General features: G+C 36.2%; 1 pseudogene; it reads left to right on the top strand.

Annotated features, from left to right (window-relative positions):
• Positions 1-4,416: 4,416 nt before the first annotated feature.
• On the top strand, positions 4,417-5,318 carry LOC116631390 (annotated as a pseudogene).
• The last annotated feature ends 22,144 nt before the right edge of the window (positions 5,319-27,462 follow it).

Raw genomic sequence — 27,462 nt, 5'->3', positions numbered from 1 at the left:
TGTAAACAGTCTATATGAAACAATTCTTTTGGGTTAGATGCATGGATTTACAAATCTGAAAACGGAGACATTTTACTGTTGATGACAATCTCAAAATAACAAAAATGTACTAGGTGGGGCGCCTAGGTGGCTCAGATGGTTAAGCGTCTGCCTTCGGCTCAGGTCATGATCCCAGGATCCTGGGATCAAGCCCCACATGGGGCTCCCGGCTCAGCGGGGAGGCCGCTTCTTCCTCTCCCTCTGCCTCTCCTTCTGCCTCTCCCCCTGCTCATGCTCTCTCTCTCTCTCTCTCTCTGTATCTCTGTGTCTCAAATGAATAAATAAATCTTAAAAAAAAAAGTCCTAGGAAAGAAAGCAACATGCAAAGTTTTTGAGTCTGTCACAAACAAAAACAGAACGGAGAAGTGGCTCCGTTGCTTACCTGAAGAGGAGAAATTCAATATCATTTCAAAGAACATAAAATTGGTACCATATATCTGTATCAGTTTCACACTCCTCAAAATGTAATTATTAACATTTAAAAATAACTCTTTGCCTTTCTATACTCACTCAAATTTTAGATGCAGTGTATTTTGTAATGATGAATAAGTAAATTCATTTTATTCAATGACAATGGAGGTTACAGAGATAATAGGGTTTTGATAAAGATTTTTTAGTTGGTTTTCCAACCAGAATAAGAAAGTCATAGGCTATCTCTAGACATTAATGAATAATCAATTATAATTCTTTAAAAGTAGTCTGATTCATCTGCTAGTTCACAGAGTATCAAAACAATTGTTTTCCATATCGATTCACATTGTTTCAATGCAAAGTAGTAGAATAATTCATTGACTAGTGTGAAAAATAGTATATTTAATATTGTGGTAGGCTGAATAATGGCCCCCAATCTATAAAAGTAGCAAAACGTTGCATTTCAATAAACTTATGACTCAGCAGTACTGACCAAAAGTTAAAAATCTGTGTGTGTATGTGTGTGTTGGCAGAGTGAAAAAATAGCCAAAATTTAAAATATTTTAAGGAAAAACAAAATATACTGAAATATTATTGGATTTTGCCCCTGTGGTACATACTGGGGGATACCAGTAAATGAGAAGAAGAACAGGAGTGTAAGAATAGCTCAGAATATGACTTAATATATGACTTACTGTTACACAATGTGCCATAATAGAGATAGAAAATCATTCTTATGGAAGAAGAACTGAATAGCAAATTATTTGATTAGGAAGAAGCAGTCTAGAAAACTCAGAGAAACTGATGCTATTGTAGCTATTATAATGATGTCGGAGAAATAATCTGAGGATTAAATGAAAAAAATATATATATGGCAAGTCCTGAGCATCCTTGGTAATCTGATATAATATGAATATAAATTGAGAGAAATGGATCTGTTTTTCTAAGGAAGAAAAAGAGAAGTAATTTGAAGACAGATTGCAAAAACTATGAACACTACAATAAATAATAGTAAATATAAGGGAAGTGCTGTTCTTTATTTTTATTTGTTTTATTTCTGCATTTCTGGTTATTTAACTGAAGTAAATAAATGAGTAGTTCCTCTTGTGTCATTTAACATATGAACAGTCCTCGCTCGAGATTATAAAATTGATGGTGTGAGCTTAAACCAAGCAAAGCTATTTTAAACTTCAATGGGAAGAATTACAATAGTTCCATGACCTTTAAAAACCTTTATCAAAATATTAAAAACTCTCTTATTGTTTATACATTTAGTTACACATTTACAGGGAATGAAGAAAGACTAAAGCTAATATTTACTTAGAACACGCTATATTAAAATGTTCAAAACACTGACAACTGAAGTGTTTTGTTTCTTTGAAAAAAAAAACAAAAAAACAAAAAACCTCCTAAAAGGTAGATTGAATAGTGTTTGTTTCCCCATCTCCGTTTATGATGTTTATGATATGGAACAATGAATGCCTTATTGAATTGTCATTCTTCCTTCTAAGTTTGGGTCAGCTTTCGATGTTTTATCTTTTGTGCCTTCATTGTTATGAAACACCTCCAAGAATTCTATCAACATGAAATTTACTCTCTAGTATTACTTCCTCTGGAATATTTCATCACAACCACCTTCCTCATTTATGCTAAGTTCACCTTTGCTAATGTCCTCTGGCTCCATATCTTGAGTCTCCCAGAGGGCAGTACCCACATTCCCATGCTCACCTATCTTCCGATCACACCCAGTTTTATTCCTGAGGGTATCGCTTCTCTTTCTTTCCTGCACCATCATCTTTACTGGTCTAATCTCTCTTTTGATTATCCATTTTTGTACAATGTCCCTGGGAGACAAGGTGGCGATACAGCTACATGCTTTTCTGTTTTTATGTGAATTGAATAACAGATGTTCAGTGACCAATATCTGACAGAGTCCGAAACAAGTCATGTGACTTGTCACTGATCATGATGTGCATCTATTATTCATGTAACAATTTGTGGATGGAGGAGCTAGCACATGTTTCTACGTTACGTAATTACTCACAGTTGATATACCCAAGTAATTTTAAATTGAACACATTATTAGGAAATTGGTGTTATTTTTAGTAAACTGTAATAACTAAAATTCAGGCATATTAGAGCCCTGCCTATATGCTAAAATAGCAATAAGATCATTGAAATATTAAATAAATGTAAAGTATAGTAAAATTCAAGGATCAGTACATAATCATTATTAAAGGTGTGATCTGAAATACAACACAATCTGATTTTATTAAACAAACTGATAGAAAAACAAGAAAATGGGGGCACCTAGGTGGCTCGGTTGGTTAAGCGGCTGCCTTCAGCTCAGGTCATGGTCTCAGGATCCTGGGATTGAGCCCCACATCGAACTCCTTGCTCAGCAGGGACCCTGCTTCTCCCCTGCCTGCAGTCCTCCCCTCCCCCCACTTGTGCACCCTCTCATGCGTGTGCACACACTCGCTCAGTGTCAAATAAATAAATAAAATCTTAAAAACAAAACAAAACAAAACATGAAAATGGTCACCTTGGTATATACCCAGAAGAATGTTACATTTGAACTCCTAAAGCTGAGAATGTTAGAATTACCCTGTACCCTTTCTCTCTCTGGACTGGGATGGTTGGCTCATTAGAAACCTGGTCTATGTATTCTCACTTTGCCCAGAGTACCTTGAACTGACAGCAGAGTTACCCTTTCAGACCACCACTCTGCTTTTTGCTAGTCTCCATGTTTCATCTGAATTTGCCAGGCATTCCTAAACACATCTTCAGATCCTATTCTAACCTCATCCATCCCTCCTTCTCTAGCTTATAACTCATCCATGACTCCCCATCACCTGGAGATCCAGAAGACCAAATTTCTGCTTCAACCATCAGCTGGCCCCTGGTTCCCTCTCATCCCCTCCCCCTGTTTGTTTCAGCCCTTTCAAGAGTATGGCTCATTTCCTGGACTTGCCCATCTCCATGCTTTTTGAGGTTTCCTCTCTGTGGAGCACTTTTCCTTTGTGGCCCTCCCCCTACAGCATCCCAGAGCAGGAGGCCAATTCCCTTGTTCCAACCCAGACCTCCTTCATCTTGTGGAGATCAGCACCCATGCCATGTTTGGCCTGATGCCCAGAAACCTAGGAAGATACTGTTGTCCTCAGTTGACTTGGACAATTCATTCATTTCCCAGTCTGCTGGCCTCCCCCAGTGCTGGGAATTAACACTGGCACTCAATATTTCCATCTTCAGGGAGGGTAGGGCATAAGCAACCCACCTCCACCCCTAGACAAGATGCTACTTCCTCCTACCCCCTCTCCCCCTACAGTGCTGTCCACCCCCATCACCCCCACAGCCCTGTGTCCAGCTCTTCTGGGAGATCCCACAGAAGTGCTGAGAGAGGCTGGCCCATGAGACCCCTCCTGCCAGAGAGCCTCCTGAGATACAGAAGTGATAGAGAAGCTCATGCTAAGAGGCAAAGAATTGCAAGTCCTATGTTTCTTCTTCCCATTAAGCACTGAAAATTTTACCTACAAACCTTACAAATTCATTATAATAACTAGCTGACATCTTCCTCAGCTCCCCCATCAAAACCTTAGCTCCTACTCTCCTAGGTGAAGGAGGTCAGGGAAACCACTCTGCACTTGGTTCATTCAAACACTTGGTAAAGAAAGCCAGCCAACAGAATTATCATACTATTTATTTATTTATACAAACAACAATAGTATAACCTAATTACCATAAGAGTCAGGTTTACTTTAGCAACTCAGTTGAGTATGATTCTCCCCCCCCCAATAAAGGGTTGGCTTTATTTCTTCCAAAGAAACTTATCTTAAGCTTCATATTTCAAAGAATAATTAAGTCTCAAACATAAATCTTTAATAGTCTTAAGTCAAAGGTGATATATATTTTCTATTTGGGTATTTGTGATTAAATTATGATTGGAATTGGAAGATTGTAAGCAAGATGTCAATTGGAAGATGGTAAGCAAGATGTCAACATAAGAAAGAGCAAGCTTTAATTCCCCCCCTTTTCCTTTTTACAATATGACAGAAGTGTTCAAAGGAGAATAAAAATAAAAATAAAAGGTGGAAGAGGGATCTTAATCAGTGTTCAAAACAAAAGCACTGGGGGCTTCCATGGAGGTGGCCTGGTAGTTCACTCTCAGATCGGGGCTTTCCTAAAGCAAGGCCAGTAAGAAGAAAGGAGTCCTGGTGCCCCAGACAAAGGGCAGGGCTGGGACAAGGCAGCTGAGGTGAGGCAGCTGCATAGGGACTCCCAGGGTCAGAACCACAATAAGTCCACTAAAAGAAGAAATATTTTACTGTCAGTTTGGCAGCCAGAACCAGGTCACAACACTCTACTACTGGAGGAAGACCTCACCAGCTGAAGCTGAGTGAAGGCCCCATAATTGCCAAAGACTGCTTCAAAACAAGAAAAACCTGCCTGCAGAAATTTACTTTATTGACAAGATCAAGTCACTGCAACTGGACCAATCCCAGAGATTCAAAATTACCTGCTATGTCACGTGGAGCCCTTGCCCCACCTGTGCCTGAGAACTGGTTGCCTTTGTCAAAGACGGCCCCCACCTCCGCCTTCAGAAATTCGTCTCCCACCTGTACTTCCATGGTGCTGGAAATATCAGCAGGGGCTGAGACATATGCAGACATCCAGGATCCCAGTGGCTGTCATGATCTGCTTAGAGTTCGAGGACTGCTGGGGGAAGTTTGTGGACACCTAGGACAGGCTTTTCCAGCCCTGGGACAACATGGAGCACTATAGTAAAAGCATAAAACTAACGGCTCGGGAAGATCCTGATGCCCCTGAATGATTTAGAGAATGACTTTGGAAATCTGAAACTTGGATGACCATCAACCCCTCCACTCCATCACTGGTTAGGAAGTGACTTAAGAGGGCTGTTCCTAGAGCATCTCAATGCTTCATAAACTGCTGACTCTTAGGAGAAAGTTGTGAGCGCCACAGGCATACCTGACCCTTGCCCGAGTCCAGAAAACCTTTCTTCCTCCTTCATTCTTTTGCTTTCTTTTTTAAGTGGATATGTTTTTTTTTTTTTTTTAAGATTTTATTTATTTTTTTGACAGAGAGTGACATAGCGAGAGCAGGAACACAAGCAGGGGGAGTGGGAGAGGGAGAAGCAGGCTTCCTGTGGAGCAGGGAGCCCGATGCGGGGCTCGATCCCAGGACCCTACGATCATGACCTGAGCCGAAGGCAGATGCTTAACGACTGAGCCACCCAGGCGCCCTGGATATGTATTTTTATAATTGAAAAAATAGAGATAAGTTTTAAGTCTGTAAAAAGAAAAAAAAAACAAAAGAATTAAGATAAAGCAAATTGTTCAAAATACATATATGTAATTTTTTAAGATCTATGACAGACAATTGCAAAGTGAAGGGAATCACTAGGTATGAACTCCCACCCTACAATGGCAAGAAAGTTGTGAGATGTTACATGAGGTAGAAAAAGGAAATTGTGACAGATCTCAAAGCATCAAATAAACTGTAGGGGTGAGGGTCAAAGCTGATGACTGGTCACAAGGCTGAGTGCAATTCCTGACATTTCGTAATGGCTTTTAAATTCAAAGGCTGTGGCAGCAATGCTCTAAGGTCAAACGCTGGTGACACAGTCACCCCACCGTAAATCTCTATTGAGGTGCAGCATCACTTCAACATTGGGGAAAGATTCTGGAATCAGAATCTTGGGATTCTCGGGAGGAAAGACTAGAAGAGAAGAAGAGAAAGCCAACAATACGAAAAGTGAAAATTATTCCACATGAAGCCACCTTTGCTCAAGATATAACAATACTTAGATTTAGAAGTCTTCAAAATACTCAAGAAAATGTTTTAAGCAGTGAAATTAAAGCATCTGCAAATTTGGTTATGAAAATTAGAATGAAGGACTCACTCACCCGCACAGCTGGGGAAAAAGCAAGCACTGCTCTCTTTTTCAGTGTTTAAAAACTATATACAACTTCCATGAAATATATTCTGGCAATGACATTTTTAGAGTTTAGTCCTAACAATTCAAATGCTGATCATGCTCCTCCTGGAGCTTCAGAGTAAAAGGGCAAAATATTTCTGATGCGAGATGATTCATAGGGGCCTGTTGGAGGTGACTCCCTCATGTTCACCATTTCTATAAAGAGCCACAATGTTTGCAATTTGCTCTACCACACATTTATGCAAAGGTCTAGGGGAAATTGCAACAATTCTACTTGCCATAACAGGACACTAGTTCGCATCACGGAGAGCTCAGATTCCTTCAGTAAGGATGATACTTTTGAGTTTTAGATGTGGATGTCACCATTGGTGGCGTGACATGGTTGGATACAACACCGTCTGTGGCTAAACCTTGGGGATAGAATCAGATTTTGGTTCTTGATTTTTTATATTTGTCAAAAAAACCATAAATTTCCTTGTTGTGTATGGAAGTAAGCCCTTATATGTTACTGATATTTCCTATGCAAATATGTTTATAATGTTCATTGTTAATTAAGTTGAATTAAGTAAAATTATACGAATAAGAAGTCATTTATATTGGATTTTTCTTAAACCCAACTTCTCATTGATGTATTCACCTAAAAATAACAATTGATCAAATGACAATGATAAAAATATGTAGATACATTCCCTGGTTCTATTCTGCCTAGAATAGGTCATTCTACTTTTCAAAAACCATGCCATATGTAACTCTTCATGTTCTTTCTGCTTTAGGAGCCATCACAAGCAACTGATCAGAGTTTCTCTGACTTAATTTATATTCCCTGAAGACTATCTTCTGGCTGAGATTAAATCAGGTATCCCTTCTGAACAATTATTTCTGTGACCCACCATTTATTATTTCTAAAAACAGGTATATGAATAGGACACCAGTATTAACTAATATAGTTAACTGAGAGAGATAGACTAGAAGAGAGTATTTCATCATTATTTACTGTACCACATATAAAGTGGGTAACAAACATTAAAAAAAATAAAGATCTTTTAGCGTATATTAAAGATTTTATTTATTTATTTGACAGAGAGAGACACAGTGAGAGAGGGAACACAGCAGGGGGGAGTGGGAGAGGGAGAAGCAGGCTTCCCGCAGAGCAAGGAGCCCGATGTGGGGCTCGATCCCAGGACCCTGGAATCATGACCTGAGCTGAAGGCAGACGCTTAATAACTGAGCCACCCAGGCGCCCCAGATCTTTTAGCATTATATTAAACTTCTTGCAAAATATCAATAATTACTTTCAAAATAATATTTAAAAATAAATATTCATTATTATTAAAGAAAATACACAATTCTTATAAGAAATATTTCTCATAAAATTTAATAATTTAAACCCAAGCAAAATAAGAGTTAAATAACTGAGAAGATATAAATGACTCTAATCAGAAGTAGTGGGCAGTAAGGTTGCTAATTCTTTCAACTTATTATTATATTTATAGTATTTTTCAATCTTTATTATAATGGAATGTTTTGGGGAACTGAAAAAAACTAACTGTGAGTTTATCTGGAAGAGTAAATAATTAAAAATAAGGTTTATTTTTTTGAAACATAATGAAAGAGGACATTTTGGGTTAAGTAGTAAACTGTATTTAAGACTATACTATTTAGAATACATAGTATGCATTTATGTATAAATAAATTAAATCAAACAAGTGACTCCCAAAAAGTATTAATATGTGTATGTATATATAATTTATAATTTAATGATTATAATAAAATCATTCAAGAGCTTTTGAAAAAAATTAAAAATAAGAATATTATTGGTGACCTGAAATCAATAGTAGAGAATGAGAGCAGGGTTCAGTAGAGCAAATTTAGTCAGTAAATAAATACACAGAAACATTTGACATTGAATTAAAAAGTAGAAAATACACATGAAATAGCATTTCACCAACCAAAATTACAAAGTTTCAAAAAGATGATTCCAAATATCAATGGTTTCAAAGTGTGTTTTAACAGTGAATGTAAATATAGATTAATACAAAAATTGTAATAGATAGACTAATCAGATTCTGCCAAACCCAGCCCTCCTGCAGAATGGACTGTAAACTCTGGACAAAATACAAATAAATGATGTTTTGAAGGCACTAAAAAATAAACAAAAATAGGCAGACTCTGGTGACAACATTTGGTACAAATTTGATAAGGTTTGGATATCTCTATTTTCATAGCTTTTACCCTGAGGTTAGGCCCAAGATGCCAACATGAGGGGCAGGTTAAACTCTGACACACACACACACACACACACACACACACACACACACACACACCCCACACGGGTGGGAGGGTGGAGAGAGAGGGACACAGAGACAGAGAAAACTTCTGTCTTTCTCTGTTGAAGAACTAAAAATCAGGATTCAGGGCAACCACAGTCATTGGAACATTAGTGGAAAATCCTCCAAGTCAGTGGGAATCCTAAAATCTGTGTGCAAATTCTGCCCAAATCTTTGGGCTATATCCTGAATCACACATACTTTCATCAATCTAGCTAGACAGAAAAGAGCTGAATAAAGGTTTGAGCGGCCACACAAGAGACAGATTTAGCAATTGATTTCAACCCTGTTGATTGCTTAATAATGGAAACCATAATTTTCAGAAGAGTAACGCCAAATCTAGAGTCTTCACAATATAACATTCACAATACCTAGGATAGAAACAAAATTATTCAATATAACAAAAAAGGAAGACAAATATTACTTCCTCAAAAGAAAAGAATTAACAGAGAATAACCCCAAATGACCAGATGTTAAAATTAGCAAAGATGAAATTTAAGATAGATATCACTACGATGGTCAATAACATAAAAGAAACATACTTCCAGTGATAGAAAAGGTCTACAGGTAAATGATAAAAAAATGAAAATACCAAAACTTAAAGAATACACAAGGAATTTAAAAAAACCCTGGGGCGCCTGGGTGGCTCAGATGGTTAAGCGTCTGCCTTCGGCTCAGGTCATGATCTCAGGGTCCTGGGATCGAGCCCCACATCGGGCTCCCTGCTTGGCAGGGAGCCTGCTTCTCCCTCTCCCTCTACTGTTCTCCCTGCTTGTGCTCTCTCGCTCTCTCTGTCAAATAAATAAATAAAATCTTTAAAAAAAAATAAAAAAAAAAATAAATTAAAAAACCCTATTCATTTAAATAATTTTATTTAGCATGGTGTTCCAGGGAACTTGAATAGACCCAGTGACCAGAACAGATCCAGTGAAATTGAAAATAAGTGAACTAAAATTATCTAATCTGAAGAAGATAAAAACAATGACTTAAATGAAATCTAATCTTTGGGAAAGCATGTAAAGAATTCATATATGTGTAATTGAAGTCCCAGACAAGAGGAGAGTAATAATGGGACAGGAAAAATATTTAAGGAAATGGTGACCAAAATCATCCAAAATTTGGTGAAGGATATAAATTTTCAGAATCAAGAAGTTCATCAAAACCTAAGGAGTATGAATAAATGTCAACTATGTCCTGGCACAAAAATTGGAACAATTTTTAATTAAAAACAGAGAAAGATAAAATCTTGAAAACTCAAGGAGAAAATACTATAATACATAGAGGGGAAGACAAATTTATATTGCCAATGAATTTTTATCAAAAACTGTGGAGACAAGGAGATATTGGACTGAACTCCTTAAAGTGCTGAGAGAAAAAAACTGTCAACCCAGAGGTCAATATCCAGCAAAAATATTCTTCAAAGATAAAGTGAAATAAATACATTCTTAGATAAACACAAGTTTAGAGTTGTTACTAGATTTCCAGGAAGATATTAAGTCTGTGGAAAGAAATGGAGTTCATCAGAAATGAGAGCTATCTGGATAAATATAAAAGACAACATTTTTTTTCATTTCTTTAAAATAAAAAGGAACATTTAAAATAAAAAGTATAACAGTTTCTTATGGGGTTTCTGATGTATGTAGATATATTACATAAGGTAACTATAACATGAAATATAAATGGGGCTTAGTTAATGGATCCAGAGAGTTACACGATTTTATGTATTTTATGTATTATGTCACAATATTAACTCTAAGCAGGCTGTGAACAATTAAAGATGATTTTTGTAATCCCTATTCGGTCACACACACACACACACACACACACACACACACACACACACTCACGCACCCCAAATAGCTGTAACATAAAAGCCAATGGATAAAATGGAACGTTAAAGTTATTCAGATCACTTGGAAAACATATAGTAATAAATTTTGACATATTTTCGAATTCTTATTTGTGAACCACCTAGTGATTGCCACTTATATAGTAATTATATAGCAAAACTTCATTTTTACAGAAACACTGATGAATACACTGACAATGTTTGTTTGACCATATCATTTTATATTTACTCGAGTCTTACATCTTAAAATGGTATATACTTTATTGTGGGGATTATTACTATTTTATTTTACAAATGTCCCTGCAGTTGTAAAGACTGTCTTTTAGTTATTCAGTCCTCTTCTTTTTTCTCTCATAAACATAAACACTCATAAGGCTTCTGATTTTCCTTCAGTGTTCTTTGCAATAATGTTACTGCATTTCTATCTCAAATAGCATTTACCAGTATTACACAGTGTGCTCAAGAGATTGGTTAGGAAAACAGATTATAGCAACCTTCGGGTACTGCAAGGTTAAGTGATTTGACCTTGGTCACAAGAAAGATAAATGACAGTACTAAGAACAGTATCTGGCTAACATAAGGAGCTTATTTTAAATCTATTCTTCAATGTTAGTTTCTAAATCAGAGTTTTTGCTTTACAAAGTAGACGGAAAAAAGCAAAGGAGTAACTTGAATTAAAATTTTCATTAATTCAATTCTGTTGTCTTATATACTTCAATTTTCCAAAATGATATAGTTCTTTTGCATTAATGAAATAAAATGGATTCCGGACAATGTCATTCAACAAGTGTTTATCCAGGTGGATGACTGAGAAACAATTATTTGAGAACCACACTAGATTAAGCCCCTTGATTGAAAGAATCTGAAAATTTGGTCAAGAAGCAATGCTCAATATTCTCTGGCTCTCAAAAGAAAAGATCAGCTAGCGTAGTATTCCTTAGAGTCTTTTTATTCATTCATTCATTCATTCATTCAGTTATTCATTCTAACAAGATACACTTTATTTAAATTAAAAATTTGATTTCTGGAAATGAGCTGAGATGAATACATTTTCAGAATCACAGAGAAGAGACTATTTGCTGGCCTGGAAGTAAGAACAAAATGAGGATAAATTGTGTTGTAGTCACTATTACAAATACTGACTACATTCTTCCTTCAAGGTGTGTTTTCTAGAATCCACATTGTGATCCAGGGCATATTTACCTGGGATAAATCACACTCACCTCCATAGTCTGTCTCAAGGGGTGATTAAAAAAGAGTGATTAATGTCTAAGAAAATTTCAGAAACTTTATTTTTATGTAAACATATTAGAATGTAATTATAAGTAAGGAAATAATTTCTAGACATTTTCTAAATATATAATTTTCATTTTACTCTAATAATGCATCATTGGTCTGTGCTGTTTCACAGTGCATGCTTTATACTTCCCACGACAGAGGCCAAGAGGATCTGTAAATAATTTTACTGTCTTATCCAGAGGGGAGAAACATGACCTAGACAGGGCCAGGCAAGGCTTCCCCAAAGCAAGTGAGGCAAAAGGTAAAGGGATGCTTAGGTTTTCACTTGTGCAAACAGTATTAATGATGTCCTGAAGTTAAGGTGGTATGTTGGCCAGGTTGTTTCTGTTTCTTGTTCCTTTATCCTACCTTGTTTCCATGGTTTCTGCCCAATTCACTTGCCTGATTCTTTAACTTATTTTGAGTGTTCCAATAAATTCTATTTCTGCTTAAGATAGCCACAGTGAGCTTTTATGTCTTGCAGTCAAGAACTTTGACGACGACAACAACAATAAATCTTTATATATAAATAAGTATGGACTTTAGACTTTTCTGTAACACCTGTGGATTTTAAAATGGTGTGTATAGCCTTTATTTTTCCCCAAAACCTTATTACTGTTTCTGAGTCATTCGGGCTAACCTTTATCTGTCAACTTACTTTTTAATTTCTGTTTTGTGAAACAGAGAAGCATACATTTGTTGTTTCCATGATCAACCTTTAAGTAGTCAAGGCCTTTTAGCTTCCTAATGTAGCACAAAATAAGATAGAGATGTGGATCTCTATTATTGTGTTAATGCCTTGAGTGCCAGATGGTAAAAAAGAGACACTTTCTGCAAAAGCCAAAGGACTGAATAGTAAGGACTACACAGAAGATAGAGAAAACTCCTCAATTATTTCCACATTTCTGAATCCCCTTCCAATTTCAGCTTGATTAAAGCACACAGCAACTGTTGCTATCACAGGGGAATAGATTTGTTACTGTGTTGTTTACCATATATATATTTTTTTAAAGTATGCTCCATGGACAGCATGGAGCCCAGTGCAGGGCTTGAACTCACAACCCTGAGATCATGACGTGATCTAGAAAGAGTTCAGATGCTTAACTGACTGAGCCACCCAGGTGCCCCCTGTGATGTTTACCCTTAATTAGAAGAGTCGTATTCTTAGAGATTTCCTCCTAACTTTATCGTGTGAGCTATTTTTTTACTGGTTATATTAAACTCTACATCTTAACTTCAGATTTATCATTTGATTCCCTAACATCCAAAAATCAGAAACAAAAAATTCTTTAAAAAAGAGTTTATAAATTATCAACTATAGTTTGATTAAAAGCACAAGAAAGTGCTGCATGAGAATAGATCATGTTTATTATGTAATTGCAGGGAGGAGCCTGAGAGTATGAGTAAACAAAACAATTTTGTATCAGTTTACTGTGACAGATTCAAGGACTTGATTAAAAAGCAACTAATTTCAATTTGAAACCAAATTCAACACACATCAGGCAGAAAACAGTCAACATTGTAGAGGTAGGAAAGGAAAACATATCAATGCCATTTTAGAGATAATTTTTCAAGTAATGCCATTGCTTCCTTAGAACTTCCTTATCCACATGTGTTTATTAAGGAGGATGCTAAAAATCAAGACAAATATATTACTGATAAAGATGGATGTTTTTTTTACAGGAAGACAATTTGTGGACAAAACAAAAATTGAAAATGGAATCTCTCCTTCATGAATTTCCTCCTAAAATAAAATTCTACATTATTAACAAAGTAGCACATATTTTGGAGGGTTCCTAGTAATAGTGTTTGCTTTAAGTGCAATGCAATATGTATGTTCTAGGAGATGTTTAACAGAAAGATAATTCTTGTAAACTTGTAATTATACTTCATCTTTATGAAAAATTTTAACTTAAGTATTTAAATATTTGTCTATATTTAATGTTTTCTGTATATTTTTAATTGTTTTGGTTGTTTTTTAAAATATAAGCTGGAAAGCTGACATATTTGATTATTGAAATAAATTTCCAAAATATTAAATAATCATTAAGTACTATTAAAATTATTAGTGAACAGCATTTGTTATTATGTCAAAAACACATACATGTCTATAATTTATATTGGTTTATTAGCAGAATTATAGATACTATTCATTATTTGTTAATACTTACAAATTAGAATTCTTGTGATAATTTATCCTAAAAATCTCATAGACTCTATCACTTACCAAAGAAATACCTATAATTGTTTTAAAACTTTTTTTTTACTTAAAACTTTGATGAGGAGAGACTACATCATTTCCAACAGTATTGTCTAAATGAAAGTTGCATAATAAAGTTTTGAGGAATGATTAACTTTATAGAAATATAACTTAAAGTGGAGGTACACATAATTTAAAGGGAATATTAGAATGAATCCCTCATTTAACTCCATCACTCTGATGTCCATCATGGGGATATTTTGGGGAATTAGAAGAAGAATAAATTCTCTTTTCACAAAGACATTACAAGCTAGCAAAGAGGTAAAGTACACACATGAGGTAGTTAAGTAGAAATATAAGGTACACATACTAAAGCTATTTTATGAAGATGATTCTAAATGCACTTGAAAGCCTTGAAGAAAGACATAATGAAGTGTATGAGTTTTGAGATAAACTAAGCTATATTGGGGAAAACCGATATTAAGAGAGGAGGCAGTTTGTTCTAGAGCAAGGTGAAAAAAAAAATCAAGACTAGGGAGCGAACTGCATGTGATTTTCTGTGTTTTCCCCAAAACAAAGCGAATGAGATTTAAGTGCTTTTCAAACAAGTACGATAGAGGTTTTGAGAGACTCTAAGAACTTTGTACATAGTATATAGACTTTTTTTTTTTTTTAAAGATTTTATTTATTTATTTGACCGAGAGAGACACAGCGAGAGAGGGAACACAAGCAGGGGGAGCAGGAGAGGGAGAAGCAGGCTTCCCGCCGAGCAGGGAGCCCGATGCGGGGCTCGATCCCAGGACCCTGGGATCACGACCTGAGCCGAAGGCAGACGCTTAACGACTGAGCCACCCAGGCGCCCCAGTATATAGACTTTCTATGCAGTTATGTTAGAGAGTTGATTAACCCTGATTTTTAGCTGTGTTAATAAGAGGATGATTGAAATAAATTTGAAAAAAGTAAATCTAAATATGTATGTATTGGATCAAAATTAACTGTTAAAATGGTTTTATAATGGAGCTAGTGTATCTATAGAAAATGAGCATTAGAAGAGTTTAAGATCACTGTTTTCTAAATTAAACCCTCAAAAAGCAAGGAGGGGATAATATTATTGTGGCTATAAGTGAAATTAAGGGAATGCTTCATACATTGGCTATAGGAACAATATTTTTGTTTTAATTATAGGAGTCATTTATTTTAACGTGTTCATAAAATAAGTCATAGTGTTAAAATTCAAATCACAATAAATAAGTTACCTTAGTAAAAATCACATACAAGTAAGTTCAGTGTTTAGTTTGTTTGTTTTATAATCTTGTGATGCTCTGGGGAAAAAAAATCTTGGTTATGGATGACTCTGTTTTCCCTTTCTACCTAAAGTAGAAGAAGTGATGTTAGCATTACTGTCCCTGTGGTGACATTATGACATGTCCATTTTATTTTTTAAAGATTTATTTATTTATTTGAGAGAAGTGGGGGAGGGGCAGAGGGAAAGGGATGGGAGAGAATCTCAAGCAGACTCCCTGCTGAGCACAGAGCCCAAGGGGGCTGGATCCCACAACCTGAGATCTTGGCCTTGAGCCAAAACCGAGAGTTGGATGCTTAATCGACTGAGCCACCCAGGTGCCCCATGAAATGCCCACTTTATTTTTTTTAAAGATTTTATTTATTTATCTGTGTGAGAGAGAGAGAGAGCGAGAGAGAGCACAAGCAGGGGGAGCAGCAGAGGGAGAAGCAGGCTCACCGCTGAGCAAGGAGCCCGATGTGGGACTCGATACCAGGACCCTGGGATCATGAGCTGAGCTGAAGGCAGACGCTTAACCGCTGAGCCACCCAGGCGCCCTGAAATGTCCACTTTAAAAGAAAAACTTTGAAAGTCAGAATTTTTCTTCAAGAAAAATATGAATAAATGCAAAAAGTCTGTCAAGCAATATTTTGTTAATGTTAAAACCTTAGGTATCTACACCAGTATCAATAATATTAGAAGATGTTTCAAACTGAAGCTGCTGAAGAGGGCACCCATACTCTAATTCTAAATTAATTATCTTGCTTAAAACAAGCAGAATGAAGAAAAAATTGAAGGTAGACATATATTTTTAATAGATTTTAAACTTTAATTTTCCTGTAGGAAAAAAGGCAGAATGGATAAATTGTCTTATAGTTCTATACATTTCTTCAGTTAAAGAAATTAGCTTGATAATGACAGATATATAGTATTTTTAAGGGGCATTTACATATTTGGAATCAATTTCAGCTATGGTTTAACTGAAGCTTCTTTAAGAAGCTTTCTAGGGCATGGGAGGGATGAACTGTCCATCTCATTACCCAGTGGGTATGAAGTAATATTTGTCAATAATTAATGAGCAGGATTTTGAAGTAGAATGAAGAATTTTTCAGTAACCATAAAGTCCTCAGACATTGACAATCAAATCCTCATTTGATAACAGCACTGTTAGGTCTCCACAGGAGAAAGACTAGTTAACTGCACACAAGCTCCATCCATGCCACTGTTCATCTCTTACCCATGGATGAGAGATGCTGATGTAAATCAGTGAACAAATGGGTATTTATTAGGTTCTGGTGCTGGAAGCACTTTTCTTTTTTGATATATGGTTTCTAAGATCTCTCTCTCTCTCTCAACATCTCCTTGCACAGTTACTACTATAAGGCCAGGGGGCTGACAATTCCTTCATAACCAGACCTTCCTTACAGTGAAATTGTGTGACCAGAGGGGAAAACAACCACCACCACCACAAGCCGATAGCAACAAAAATAGCTCTGCCCTAAGACTTATGTAGAAGTTTAATCTAGTTATCGTCCCTGTATTTATTCATTTGTGGGGGGAGTGTATTAGAATTATAAGAGTGTGAGTTTAGAGGAGAAGTTTAAAGAAAACTCTCACTTACTTAGGCTTACCTCTAGCATGAAGAAAAATATTCTGCAAAATTTAAGCTAATCTGGGAAATATATTGTGGCTTGGGAATCATCAACCATTGCTAGCATCCTTACAAGGAATGACTTTTATTGTCTATGCTTACATCTTCTACATATATTTTCCTTTAGAATCCAGCCTAGCAGTTAGATGCAGTCTCAGTAGCTCACTGTTTGACAATGGTATTGAGGAATTGTGATTCAGCCATCCCAAGGGGACACATGAGACTTGTATTTGTTGTGGCTGCTGGATAGTAAAAGAGTTTAGGAAGACCCAGGGAATTGTTTGGAAAATATTTTCTGGGGACATTATTTTTTCTGTATAAAATAATTGATTTAATAGTGAGGGTTTATAGTATTTTCATTGGATCAAAGCTGTAGTATTATATAACTTTCATTTGAATTTTATTGGACAATATAGCAGTATAAAATTCAGATCAGAAAAACTTATTGATTGACTTCTCTACTGAAATATGGGGTCTTGAGGTTAGATTAAAGATTAATTAATGTCTTGTCATGTTCCACTTAAGAAGCTTCTGGTTATAACAGACAAGAGATATCATATGAGCTTTCACTGGCCAATGTGTTGATATTATTGCCAAATTAATACAAAGGCTTGGAGAGAGGTTTCTGAAACTGTAATTATTTGTTCCTGAAAGATATAATAATTCTAGCTAATACTTTCTAGCTAATTATTAACTGCTTATTAGTATTAATGAGATAAAGTATACTTATTTGACCTCCAGGGGAAATTCTAGGTTGATCTCACTCACTTCCTATGATTTCATCTCCAATATATGGACAAATAAAACTACCAAATTTTAAGGATATTTATTAGACCATAATATAGGCCAGCTTCTCTTTTTTTTTTTTTTAAAGATTTTATTTATTTATTTGACAGAGAGAGAGATAGCTAGAGCAGGAACACAAGCAGGGGGAGTGGGAGAGGGAGAGGCAGGCTTCCCGCCGAGCAGGGAGCCCGATGTGGGACTCGATCCCAGAACCCTGGGATCATGACCTGAGCCGAAGGCAGACGCTTAACGACTGAGCCACCCAGGCGCCCCTTCTCTTTTTTATTCATACTTAGAGTATGTTCTTTTTGAGAATTTTCTCTTTTATTTGTCCATGCTGTTTGCATCAGAAGAGCCTGGGGTGATTCCATCCAGAAGTTGCCCCATCCAATGGCTTAAGCCCTGGAATGAATTACCTTGCTCAAGTTTTTCTCTATCATTGGAGTAGTCCATTGAAACTGGGCTACAGAGAGGAGGGAAAGAAGCAAAATAAAAGTTCAGTAGTAGTAAAGTCCCCTCTATGTATATGTTTACCTTGTGGTTTTTGTAAGAAGAGGGTACAGAAATGTTGGCAAGAAGAAAGGATTCAGAAATTCATGGTCTAATGTCTGAGGTCACTCTCTGTCTCTATCCTTATCAAATAAGAACAACAAAAGCAAATGGCATCCATTCTAGAGATGAGACTTAGTATCTAGAAGAAAAGATTCTCCTATGTTTACTTGGGTCATAAAAGGTAAGTGACTCAAACCAGTTCATATTCTTTTGCATATCTGTTTTCTGGTACACCACTACCTCTTGAAAATATTACCTTAAGCAATGGACTATGTATGTGTTGCAAATATTTTAAATATATCATGAATTTTTACCCACAGATTATTTAAAACAAAAACTCAAAGCAGCATTAATGCACACTATAAAATTAAAACATTAAGGCATTTAAATGCGGGATGATATATCAGCAATTTAACCTGCTACTAATAACAACAGACTAAACGTCATTTTTTATTAAAATATGGATGGCTCGGCTTCTATTTAAAAAAAAAAAAATTCTATCAAAGAACAGCCTTCCACTATTTGAGGAAGTCCATTTGTCTCTCTGCAATACTTTGTTTACCACCCAGCAGGCAGCTTTGCTAGAAAGACACATGGAGCCATAAGGCAGTAAAGGAAGGGAAGAAGCAGCAGACAGAAATGGACTTGACAACCTGCTGGGGGAGAGATATCACTCCATATCACAGTTGGGAGTGCATGCATATGATCTTTCTTTTTTCAAATGAATGAGTCCACAATTTTAATCAGATTGTTAAAGGTTCTTATAATTCTCTCCTATCAACCCACAATAAAGACTAATGGCCACTGTTTTAGAGATTTATATAGCTCTCCAAAAATAGTGCTTACTGAGATGTAAAAATATTTTTAAATTGCTTAATTTGTTTTAACTTTTATACTTGTAATTCACAGGATAATTTCTAATTCACTACATATTTGTAAGGAAAATAAACCAAACACAAAAAGCATATTTTTACTTTTTTGAAATATATTTAAAAAATAGTATCAGTCTTTTGTGAGCAGGAAGAGTTAACTAGTATAATTTTAAATGAAGCCTTCTTTGTTTATAGGAAGGGACCTTCAAATATTGATTTGCCATTTATTCATCATGTAACGCAATAGAGAGGCATAAAAGAGTAATTGAAGAATTAAATCTCCACTTCACTTCTAATTTTCCTTCTTTTGAGGTTTGTGCCTGACCTTTATGACTGTCTGACTATAGCTTTCATGGTTTAATCATAAATAATTTGGCAATTCAAAGACAATAACATCAGACATGATGTACTTTTTTCTAAGCAATAAAATGCATTCAAAGATACCAAGGTTGAAGAGAATATAGTAAGGGGTTGGAGTTTCATCGGTATCTGGTGACAGTGTGGTGAATTAAGGTGGTGCTTACTGAGATATCCTGATGGGTCCAGACACAGCAGGTCAACTGGGATTTTGTTCATTCTTTTTTATTAGGTTTCTTATGATCAACCTTTACACTCTTTGAAATTGTTTTATTGGTTGTACCAGTGTGCTACATATATATCCTGATAAAGGAGAGCAGATTTAAAGGAGACATACCCTAAAAGGGAAGCTTTCCTGCCTGGTGAGTTTAAAATTGGTGCAAATTGGCGTTACATTACTAAGATTATTTTCAGTAATAATTAGAGAACCCAGGAGAAATACCTGCCTTACTTGGATATCTTTACACCAAAGGTAGGATACTGAGACAATTAAAAAAAATCATTCCAAGCTTCTCCAGGGCTTTGCAAAACTCCTGCTCAATATATGTTGTTGTCTTTTACAATAATATAAAAATTTGCTTGGTATTTATTAATATCACCTCCTACCTTCTCAAAAGAGACCCCATAAAAAGTTGCTTAGTTTCTAAAACTCAGAATCTCCTCTGTTGAATAACTAGTATCATCATTAAAGCAAACACATGCAACTTACTATGTACAGACATTGTCTTATGTGTTTTGAATGGATTATTTTATACATGTGTGCACCCACTCACACATGCACGAATGAGTCCCTTGAGAAAAGAATTAGTACTACCTTAATTTTCCAAATAAAAGTGAGACACAGAAAGATTAGAGTTAGTAAGTGGCAGAGTTGGTTTAGGAACATACATCATCATGTGCTAGAGTCTATGCTTTTAATCATTATGTTAACATAAGTAATCTTTTGTTACCCTGTATATATATATTTTTGCAACAGCTTTATTGAGCTATAATTGACATACCGTACAATTCACTCATTTAAAGTGTACTATTCAGTTTTTTAAATCATATTCACAGAGTTGTGCAGCCATCATCACAACCAAATTTGGAACATTTTTATCACCCCAGGAAGATATCTTTCCCTCTTTGGTTATCTCCCTCTAAATACCCCTTAGGCAACCACTGATCTGCTTTTGTCTCTATAGAGTTCCCTTTTGTGGACTTTCCTGTGAATGGAATCACATCAGACATGGTCTTTTGTGACTGGTATCTTTCATGTAACATCGTATTCTAGAGGTTAATCGGTATGGTATTACGTAGCAATACTTCATTCCTTTTTTATGGTCAAATGATATTCCATTATGTGGATGGACCACATTTTGTTCGTCAGTGGATGGACATTTGTTTCCACCTCTTGGCTATTATGAATAATGTTGTTATTAATATTTATGTACTAGTTTTTTTTTTTAAGATTTTTTATTTATGTATTTGACAGAGAGATAGAGAGAGAGAGCACAAGTAGGCAGAGCGGCAGGCAGAGGGAGAGGGAGAAGCAGGCTCTCCGCTGAGCAAGGAGCCCAATGTGGGGCTCCATCCCAGGACCCTGGGATCATGACCTGAGCCGAAGGCAGATGCTTAACCGACTGAGCCACCCAGATGCCCCAATGTACTAGTTTTTATATGCAGATATATTTAAATGGCCCTTGGGTATATATCTAAGAGTGGAATTGTTGGATGTAGACTGTTGTACAAAGAGGCTGCAGTATTTTACATTTCCACTAGCAGTGGATGAGTGTACTGAATTCTCCATACCTGTGTAACACTTGGTATTATTGGACTTTTTTATTCTTCCATCCTAATGGATACCTAGTGGAATCTCATTGTAGTTTTGATTTGTATTTCTCCATTGACTAATGATGCCAAGCATCTTTATATTATTTATTGACTATTTGTACATCTTCTTTCGAGAAATGTCTACTTATATCTTTTGCCCATTTAAAAAAGTTAATAGACGATTAGAGCAGTTTTAGGTTTACAGAAAAAACAGAGCAAAAAGTACAGAAAGTTCACATATATCTCCTCTAAGTCTGCAAATGTTTTCCCTATTAATATCTTGCATTAATGTGGTATATTTACTACAATTAAGGAAATAAAATTCATGATTATTGGCTAAAAGTCTATAGTTTCTATTCCATTAATTAATTAATTCCATTAATTTATATGTCTATTCTACTCTAATGCCAAACTGTCGTGCTTACAGTTGCTTTGTAGTAAGTTTGGAAATCAAGAAGAGTGAATTCTCCAACTTCATTCTTCTATATCAAGATTGTTTTGCTTATTTTGTGTCCCTTGAGTTTCAATATTAATTTCTGAATCAGCTCGCTAGTTTCTTCCAGGAAGCTAGCTGGGATTCTGACAGGGACCCACTGAATCTATAGATTAATTTGGAGAATACTGCTATCTTAACAACATTAAGTCTTCATATCTGTGAACATAGATGTCTTTCCATTTATTTTGCTTTTTAAAAATTACTTTCCATCGTGTTTGTAGTTGTCAGAGTATGTTTTGCACTCTTTTTCTAAAATTTTTTCCTAAGTATTTTATTCTTTCTAATCAAATTGTTTCCTTAACTTTATTTTGGTTTGTTCATTGTTATCTTAATATTTTTTTCACTTTAAATTTGCACCTTGAGAAACAATATATTGGTATATATCAAAGCTAATTAATAGATTAATAGATGTCTTGAGTCAGATTTGATAGGTCCTGACATTTTTAGAGATTTAGCTTAAAAGTAGCAAATAAATAATATAAAGGAAAAGAGAATAAATAAGGCAATATATAAAGTATAAATGAGGTATATGTTTTTTAAAAAATATTTTATTTATTTGAGAGAGAGAGAGAGAGAAGAGTGGGAAGGAACAGAGGGAGAGGGACAAGCAGACTGCACTGAGTGCAGAGCCCATAACCTGAGCTGAAATCAAGAATCCAAGGCTTAGGGGCACCTGGGTAGCACAGTCGGTTGAGTGACCCACTCTTGCTTTGGTTCAGGTCTGATCCCAGAGTCTTGAGATGGAGCCCCATGGCAGGCTCTGCGCTCAGTGGGGAGTCTGCTTGTAGTTTCTCTCTCCCTCTCGCTCTGCCCCTCCCCACTGCTCTCTCTCTCTCTTTCTAAAATAAAAAAAAGAAATCTTAGGGGAAAAAAAGAGGCAGATGCTTAACTGACTGAGCCACCCAGGTGCCCCTAATGAGGGACATGTTTTAATGTAAACAGATAACACACTGTCATTGTTATAAGGTCATATTTAGGTGTAAAGTGTTTTGAAAGGAGTAAAATAATTTTACTCTTCTTTGAAGAAAGGATCTTCAAACTGATTTTAGAGCACTAAAAAATTATTGTACTCAGCCCTCAGGATTTAGGAGTCCTACTAATTTCAATTTAACTACTTATTCAATTTTCAAGGAAATATTTTACCTGAAATATTAGGCCTGAAATTTTTAAATACATTTTTGTTTATTGTGTATTAGTAAATCCCAGAACTAATGTATATGCCCATCAGTAGGTGACACATTATTAAATATGCATACAATAATCTGCCTGCTGGTCATTATAATGAAAAAAGTAGAACAAGTATCTGTTGAAATGAAAATACCTCCAAGCTATTAAGTGAAAGTAGCTGATGTGAATAGTCTGTGCATATGTGTGTTTATGTATGTATGTTGTTATCTACAAGTATTATCTGTGCAATGGTATTTGAGGCTATTTTGTTCTCATCATATTTTTTTCTCTTCTGATAAATTAATTCATTTAATAAAGCAACAAACAATGAGAATTTCAAGTTTTGCTTAGTGAAAAAAATACTATGTGTATATGTAGAATTTAATTCAGATTGAAAGTGAACTGCTGAGATAGAATCTGTCGTAAGATCTCATAACTACTAATGCTTTTCTTCTTTCTGGGGGGATAAAAATCTTGAAAAAAATATTTTTTAACTGAGCTATAATAAATATAATCTATATCATATATTTAATTTTTTCTCATTTTATCCTAGGTCATCTATCTATATAATTGATTCAGGTTTAAATCTTTAATATTGTTTATTATATTTGAATATATAGAAATATGTAGATACTGTAACAGTAGAGACTGATGATTTCTGAACTGAAAACACCTGATACAAAGGAATTGATTGGCCCTATTTAAACGTTAATGAGTCAGCCAGAGTTACCTGGATGCTGACAGAAGATGCCAGATTCCTGGATTAAAAACAAAGTAATCATATCCTCGTTGTTGTTCTGGATCCCTAAACTCTAAGTCCCATAGGGCAATACGGAGGATAACTGAAGCTGATACATGCAGTGGGATGCACCATTGGAAAGGGTCTCTGAACATAAGAGACCCACTGAGTTATGACAAGCAGGAAGTAAACCAGGTCTTTGTGCAAAAAGAGACATTATTATATCTTTCCAAAATCTGAGCTGTATGAACAATCCTAAAAATGGCCCAGGTTAAAAAGCTATTAGGGCCTTATAATCCCAATATATATGGAAAGATGTATATGAGCACAATGAGTTAATGGTGGGCTTCCAACAATTCACCCCGGGTCATACACTGTCTTGACTTCTAAAATAGTTTCACATTTGACCAATCTTATGTGACCAACAGAGGCTGTGACCAACACAGGCTGAAATCAAATCCTTTCAACTTGTCTCATACAGAATTTTTTTTAAAGATTTTATTTCTTTATTTGACAGAGAGAGACACAGCGAGAGAGGGAACACAAGCAGGGGGAGTGGGAGAGGGAGAAGCAGGCTTCCCGCGGAGCAGGGAGCCCGATGCGGGGCTCAATCCCAGGACCTCGGGATCATGATCTGAGCCGAAGGCAGATGCTTAATGACTGAGCCACCCAGGCCCCCTGTCTCATACTGAATTTAACAATACTCCTATCAATAAGATTCTGAGAACGAAGATGGGGCAACTGTCCTAGCGCATTCTGGCTGCTATAACAAAATACCATAGACTGTGTAGCTCATCAACAACAGAATTTATATCTCACAGTTCTGGAGGCTGGAAGTCAAAAGCAGGGTGCTATTATGGTCAGGTAAGGGCCCTCTTCTGGGTTGCAGTCTTCTCTTTGTGTCCTCACATAGGGCAAGAGGCAGGGGAATCTCTCAGGCTTTTTTTAAGGTCATTAATCTCATTTATGAGGGATCATTTCCTTAAACCATCACACGGAACATGGGATTTCAACACATGTGGATTTGGGGAAGATACAAATATTCTGCCTATATCACTAACAAACAGTATTTTATCAATTATGCCCTCTGGGATACACGCCTAACCAGAGGGGGAAAATATCAAATAAGTCATTAAAGTCTATCTTAGAAAACTAGGAGGCTTTCTCATTATATTTCTGTTTTGACCTTCTATTTGCCCCAAGGCAATAATCCAGATATATCAGGTTTATTATTGGTTGCACTGACTGCCTTGGCCTGAAAGAATGAAATCTAGGGTAATTCTATCATTCATAACCACTCTGGGCAGTGAATTAGGCTGAGCTGAATGTCTTCCAAGGCCAAGATAGTGTCATTGATAATGTAAGCTAACATCAGGGAAAAATTCTTACTACTTTTTCTAATTGGAAGATCCCTATCATAGCAATTAACTCCTAAAGAGTGTGCATAAATAATGAGTCAGTTATCATTCTGGGGAGCTTCCCCAAATAACTAAGGATCACCTCATGTTGGCAAGATTTATGAAGTTGTCTGAGAGATACTGATGGGAATTCCTTAAAAAATGTAAAGGTCTCTTATGACCACAATAATGTGCAATCTATTATGGTTTTGAAGCAGGAAAGTTTGTCCTAGGCTTCCACACAAGAAGTATACTCCTGATAGTAAACATGGTAGTCCCAGAATGAAAATGTAATTTTGATGATTGGGGTTTTCCCAATAAGAATTTCTTCATTTGGCAGGGGAAGGGAGGTTTGATTCCAGTTGGTCCCATCAGAGAACATGTCCTTACCCCGGACATCTACATTTATGACCCAGAATTTCTGATTAGCAGCAGGGAAGTTTTTTGTCCCTACAGTTCATAGCTTCAAAGAGAAATGACATGCCAGTCTATAATATCCCAAATGGCAGACCAAAGAGCTAGGCAATAGACAACTGCCTAGGAGATAATAAAAGTGTACCAAAGTTCATCAAGGGTAGACTTGGCCTGGCTGTGAACAATTTTCTGAGTTCTGCCAACTCAGAAAAGAGACCATATTGGCTCTTGGTTATACATAGCGGGTGCTGATTTTGCACAGATGGTTTTCCATAGCAGTACAATGCACACCATCATATTTCAACATAGATGAGCAATCAGTGGACCAGGCCCAGGCATTTAGGGAAATATCTGTGAATGGAAAGCCTCATTGAGCCAGCAGTTTTGCTTAAGGCAGTGAAGTGAAAGATAAGGATTCCCCCAAAGGGGTAGCTTTTACTTTTTAATGCATTGAGATGCTGCCAAGACCAAGTCAGCTGCTCTCTTGAAAATACAATTTCTATTTGACAATCAAGACTCGTAGGGCCCTTCCTGCATAGTTATTGTTTAGTCTAAAGTGACCACAACAAAACGTGGATATCAGGCTGGAGATTCACAGACCTGCATGTGGCATGCATTCAGCTAGTTCAAAAACAGTATATTTTGTGGTTACATCACAAAGGTGACACCTTTGTTTTGGGAAATAGCTTCTCTGAATATTTAGGCTGCAAATAATTTTCTAAAGTATTGTCTTTTTCCTACTATAATTATCATTTCTCCTAGGCTATCTGGGAGAGGATAGGAAGGAAGGTTGTAGAGTGATCTATGTCTATCTCTACATGCAGCCATCCTTGAGACAATGGGAGAATCTCCGCTGACATATATGGGATGAGAAAGTGCAAGCATGTAGCACATCAACTCTATTATCCCTTTAGCTAAGGGGGTCAAACAACATCAATTTAACATTCCTTCCTCACTATGGGTTCCTTCCAAGCCACATCTGTTGAATTTGGGTGACTTTCCTTGTATAAAACCTGGTAAGATAGTAATTTGGGCACTTGATTCCACCAGGGTCATAAAAATTTATGTCCCTCTATCCCTTTCCTGGGAATTTCCAGAATGCTTGATGGTAGTGCATAGGTTTCACTCTCTCCATTGGAAACAGGGAGAGTGCATACATATTTTTCTTTAGAGAAGATGAGTTCAGGGGTAAACAGAAGGATCAGGAGACACAAATATACACACAGAGAGAAATTTACAGAGTCATTTTCATCAGCATTAGAAAAAATTTGAGACAGTAAGAGGCTAATACTAGTCAATGCTTAATCTTTTGTTTTCCATAGTAGTTTGCTTGTCTCAGTAAAATCAGCCAAAGCTTCCTGAAAACAGCCAGGACTCATGTTAACAACTTTGAGAGGTTTTACTGCCATTGCAGCATGGATCTAAGTTTGGCATGAGAAGCTACAAGAGAGGCTAACCAGAAAGGCAGACCACCTGCTGTCATTCCTTTTTACTGAGCATTGTATGTTTTACATTTGTATGCTCCGATTAAACTTGCTAATATTCTGGTATAGTGGCTATAGCAGTCATGAATTCCTCTCATGTCATGCTCACTATAAATATATATCTCTGTAAATATTGTTGAAGGTTGTAGAGACTTCCTTCAGCTCTGGAAGGGTCTCATTTCTAGTTATTCCAATATGGCTGGCAGAGTTCATGCTATAGGAGAGCTGCTTTTGAACTATCACCTGGTATTTTTCCCTCCTTACCACAGGCAACAAATTGGAGAACTATTTCTTGGCCAAATGATCATATCATTTAGTTGAGATATCTATCACTGGTTCTCAAGGATTTCCTCAAAGTCCATAAACTGACATTTTTCCAGAAAGCCATGT

This window comes from Phoca vitulina, unplaced genomic scaffold, assembly GCF_004348235.1.
Source record: "Phoca vitulina isolate PV1807 unplaced genomic scaffold, GSC_HSeal_1.0 scaffold5, whole genome shotgun sequence".
Classification (NCBI taxonomy): domain Eukaryota; kingdom Metazoa; phylum Chordata; class Mammalia; order Carnivora; family Phocidae; genus Phoca; species Phoca vitulina.
The sequence above is the reverse complement of the archived record's forward strand: the minus strand, read 5'-3'. Positions and strand labels throughout refer to the sequence as shown.